Genomic DNA, 5,017 nt, shown 5'->3' with positions numbered 1-5,017 from the left:
TCATGGATCTTGAAAACCTGCAGAAAACCCGACCCACATCTAGTAGGAGAAGAGAAATAATTAAAATCAGAGAAGAAATCAACAAGATTGAATCCAAAAAAACATTACAAAAAATCAGCCAAAGGAGGAGCTGGTTTTTTGAAAAAATAAACAAAATTGACACCCCATTGGCCCAACTAATTAGAAAAAGAAGAGAAAACACCCAAATCAATAAAATCAGAGATGAAAAAGGAAATGTAACAACAGACACCACAGAAATAAAAAGAATCATCAGAAATTACTACAAAGACTTCTATGCCAGCAAACAGGGGAACCAATCAGAAATGGATAGATTCCTGGACACATGCAACCTACGTAAATTGAACCAGGAAGACATAGAAAGCCTAAACAGACCCATAACTGAGACAGAAATTGAAACAGTAATAAAAGCCCTCCCAACAAAGAAAAGCCCAGGACCAGATGGATTCACTGCTGAATTCACCAGACATTTAAAGAAGAACTGATTTCAATTCTTCTCAAACTATTCAGAACAATCAAAAAAGAGGGGATCCTCCCAAATTCTTTCTATGAAGCCAGCATCACCTTAATTCCTAAGCTGGAAAAAGATGCAGCATTGAAAGAGAATTACAGACAAATATCACTGATGAACATAGATGCAAAAATCCTCAATAAAATTCTGGCCAATAGAATACAACAACACATCAAAAAAATCATCCACCCAGACCAAGTGGGATTTATCCCTGGTATGCAAGGATGGTTCAATGTGCGCAAAACAATCAATGTGATACACCACATTAACAGACTGCAGAAGAAAAACCATATGATTATCTCAATAGATGCCAAGAAGGCATTTGATAAAATACAACACCCGTTCATGATGAAAACTCTAAGCAAACTGGGTATGGAAGGAACATTTGTCAATACCATCAAAGCAATGTATGAAAAACCCACGGCCAACATCCTATTGAATGGGGAAAAGTTGGAAGCATTTCCACTGAGATCTGGTACCAGACAGGGATGCCCACTCTCACCACTGCTATTCAACATAGTTCTCGAAGTTTTAGCCAGAGCTATTAGGCAAGAAAAAGAAATTAACGGGATACAGGATGCAACAGGGACCTGGGCGGGGAAGAAAATGGGGGCTTGGAGAAGAGGAAGTGAGCCAGGACCTGGGGAGAGGGGAGGGGCTGGGGCGTGCTGAGGAGGCATGGGGGAAAGATGCCCTGAGGGGAGTTGCAAAGTCAGGACTGACTGATGAAAATAGAGGAAGAAAAGCCAGAGCTGTCCGCTGATAGATTTGGACCTGACAACTTGCTTTCCAGTGGCCCCGCCTCTCTCTCCCACCCCCCAGCTTCCTAGACCCCGCTTTTGCGTACTTTGGTACTTTGATTTCATGGCTTAAAACAGTGCTGAAATCTTGGTGGCCGATCTGCCTCCGCCTTCAGCCACAGAGATCCCTTCTTTGGAGGGATGACTTGAGATGAAGATGAGGATGATGAAGAAGAGGAAGAAGGAGCCACATGGGGCCATGGGACCTCCAGGTTTCCTGGTTCCCAACCCCCAGAGGAATTTGGATTCAGCTTCAACTTCATTCCGGGAGGAGGGATGCGTTTCCATGATAACTTCGGCTTTAATGACCTAGTCCGGGATTTCAATAGCATCTTCAGCGAGATGGGGGCCTGGACCGTGCCTTCCCATGCTCCTGAGCTTCCAGGTCCCGAGTCAGAGCCAGCTGGTGAGAGACCATGGCAGGGACAGACGCTTTGAGACTCAATGCTTAAGTACCCAGATAGCCACCAGCCCAGGATCTTTGGTGGGGGGGGGGGCCGTGGAGAGTGATGCAGGAACTGAGTCTTCCAAACCAGCAGCAGACTGGGGCTCCCAGAGGCCTTTCCACAGGTTTGATGATGTGTGCCTGTGACTCCCCATCCCCGGGCCAGAGAGGACAACAATCTTTATTCCCAGGTTTCACAGGAGGGTCTTGGCCCAGTTCTGCAGCCTCAGCCCAAATCCTATTTCAAGAGTATCTCTGTGACCAAGATCACTAAGCCAGATGGGGCCGTGGAGGAACGCAGGACTGTGGTGGACAGTGAGGGCCGCTCAGAGACCACGGTGAACAAGCAGAAGGCAGACGGCAGTCTGAGAGGTAATCCAGAATTACCGAGGTCTCCATCCCTAGATGATGCCTTTTCAATACTGGATTTGTTCCTAGGATGTTGGTCCCGGTCCCGGTAGCCTTGTTACCCCTCAGGGGTCTCCAGGTCCCCCTGCACTGCCCACCATCAGCGAACTGGGCTGCTTCTCCTGCCCACTTCAGGGGCTTGGGTGTGTACACCAGGAGGCTGGGGCAGCTCCCTGCTACCATGCCTGGGAAAGCAGTAGAAGATGGCCCAAGTGCTTGGGCCCCTGCACCCACGTGGGAGACCGGAAGAAGCTCCTTGCTCCTGGATTTGGATTGGAACAGCTCTGACCATTACGGCCAACTAGGGAATGAACCAGTGGATAGAAGACCGCTCTCTCTGCCTCTCGTTCTCTCTGTGTTTTACTCTTTTAAATAAATAAATTTAAAAAAAAGAAATTAAAGGGATACAAATTGGGAAGGAAGTAGTCAAATTATCCCTCTTTGCAGATGATATGATTCTTTATTTAGGGGACCCAAAGAACTCTACTAAGAGACCATTGGAACTCATAGAAGAGTTTGGCAAAGTAGCAGGATATAAAATCAATGCACAAAAATGAACAGCCTTTGTATACACAGACAATGTCATGGCTGAGGAAGAACTTCTAAGATCAATCCCATTCACAATAGCTACAAAAACAATCAAATACCTTGGAATAAACTTAACCAAGGATATTAAAGATCTCTACTATGAAAATTACAAACCTTAAAGAAAGAAATAAAAGAGGATACCAAAAAATGGAAAAATCTTCCATGCTCATGGATTGGAAGAATCAATATCATCAAAATGTCCATTCTCCCAAAAGCAATTTACAAGTTCAATGCAATACCAATCAAGATACCGAAGACCTCCTTCTCAGTTCTGGAAAAAATGATGCTGAAATTCATATGGAGACACACGAGACCTCGAATAGCTAAAGCAATCTTGTACAACAAAAACAAAGCTGGAGGCATCACAATGCCAGATTTCAGGACATACTACAGGGCAGTTGTTATCAAAACAGCATGGTACTGGTACAGAAACAGATGGATAGACCAATGGAACAGATTGAAACACCAGAAATCAGCCCAAACATCTACATCCAACTCATATTTGATCAAGGATCTAAAACCAATCCCTGGAGTAAGGACAGTCTATTCAACAAATGGTGCTGGGAAAACTGGATTTCCACGTGCAGAAGCATGAAGCAAGACCTCTACCTTTCACCTTACACAAAAATTCACTCAACATGGATTAAAGACTTAAATCGAAGACCCGACACCATCAAGTTACTAGAGAACATTGGAGAAACCCTGCAAGATATAGGTACCAGCAAAGACTTCTTGGAAAACACCCCAGAAGCACAGGCAGTCAAAGCCAAAATGAACATTTGGGATTGCATCAAATTGAGAAGTTTCTGTACTTCAAAAAAAAAAAAAAAAAAAACAGTCAGGAAAGTGAAGAGGCAACCGACAGAATGGGAAAATATATTTGCAAACTATGCAACAGATAAAGGGTTGATAACCAGAATCTACAAAGAAATCAAGAAACTCCACAACATCAAAACAAACAACCCACTTAAGAGATGGGCCAAGGACCTCAATAGACATTTTTCAAAAGGGGAAATCCAAATGGCCAACAGGCACATGAAAAAATGTTCAAGATCACTAGCAATCAGGGAAATGCAAATCAAAACCACAATGAGGTTTCACCTCACCCCGGTTAGAATGGCTCACATTCAGAAATCTACCAACAATAGATGCTAGAGAGGATGTGGGGAAAAAGGGACACTAACCCACTGTTGGTGGGAATGCAAACTGGTTAAGCCATTATGGAAGTCAGTCTGGAGATTCCTCAGAAGCCTGAAAATAACCCTACCATTCAACCTAGCCATCCCACTCCTTGGAATTTACCCAAAGAAAATTAAATTGGCAAACAAACAAGCTGTCTGCATGTTAATGTTTATTGCAGCTCAATTCACAATAGCTAAGACCTGGAACCAAGCCAAATGCCCATCAACAGTAGACTAGATAAGGAAATTCTGGGCATGTACTCTATAGAATACTATACAGCAGTCAGCCGGCGCCGTGGCTCAATAAGCTAATCCTCCACCTTGCGGCGCCGGCACACCGGGTTCTAGTCCCGGTCGGGGCGCCTGATTCTGTCCCAGTTGCCCCTCTTCCAGGCCAGCTCTCTGCTATGGCCAGGGAGTGCAGTGGAGGATGGCCCAGGTGCTTGGGCCCTGCACCCCATGGGAGACCAGGAAAAGCACCTGGCTCCTGGCTCCTGCCATCGGATCAGCGCAGTGCGCCGGCTGCAGCGGCAGCCATTGGAGGGTGAACCAACGGCAAAGGAAGACCTTTCTCTCTCTGTCTCTCTCTCACTGTCCACTCTGCCTGTCAAAAAAAAAAAAAAGAATACTATACAGCAGTCAAAATCAATGAAATCCAGTCATTTGCAACAAAATGGAGGAATCTGGAAAACATCATGCCGACTGAATTAAGTCAGTCCCAAAGGGACAAATATCATATGTTCTCCCTGATTGGCGACAACTAACCAACCACAAAAAAAGAAACCTGTTGAAGTGAAATGGCACTATGAAAAACAGTGACTTGATCAGCTCTTGTCCTGATGGTTGATGTACAATGTAATACTTCATCCCTTTTAGTAATTTTTTGTTCTAGTTAATACTGTTGGTTGAACTCTGTAATCAACACACATTTATTCTTAGGTGTTTAAATTTAACTGAAAAGTGATCCCTCTTAAACATAATAGTGGGAATAAGAGAGGGAGGAGATGTACAATTTGGGACATGCTCAATCGAACTTGCCCCAAATGGTGAAGTTAGAAATGTGCCA

The 5,017-nt window shown here is 44.3% G+C and overlaps 1 pseudogene; it reads left to right on the top strand.

Annotated features, from left to right (window-relative positions):
* Positions 1-1,275: 1,275 nt before the first annotated feature.
* Positions 1,276-2,348, top strand: LOC100349262 (HCLS1-associated protein X-1 pseudogene; annotated as a pseudogene).
* The last annotated feature ends 2,669 nt before the right edge of the window (positions 2,349-5,017 follow it).

Source organism: Oryctolagus cuniculus, chromosome 4, assembly GCF_964237555.1.
Source record: "Oryctolagus cuniculus chromosome 4, mOryCun1.1, whole genome shotgun sequence".
Taxonomy (NCBI): Eukaryota; Metazoa; Chordata; class Mammalia; order Lagomorpha; family Leporidae; genus Oryctolagus; species Oryctolagus cuniculus.
Note: the sequence above shows the minus strand (reverse complement) of the source record. Positions and strands in the feature narration are given on the sequence as shown.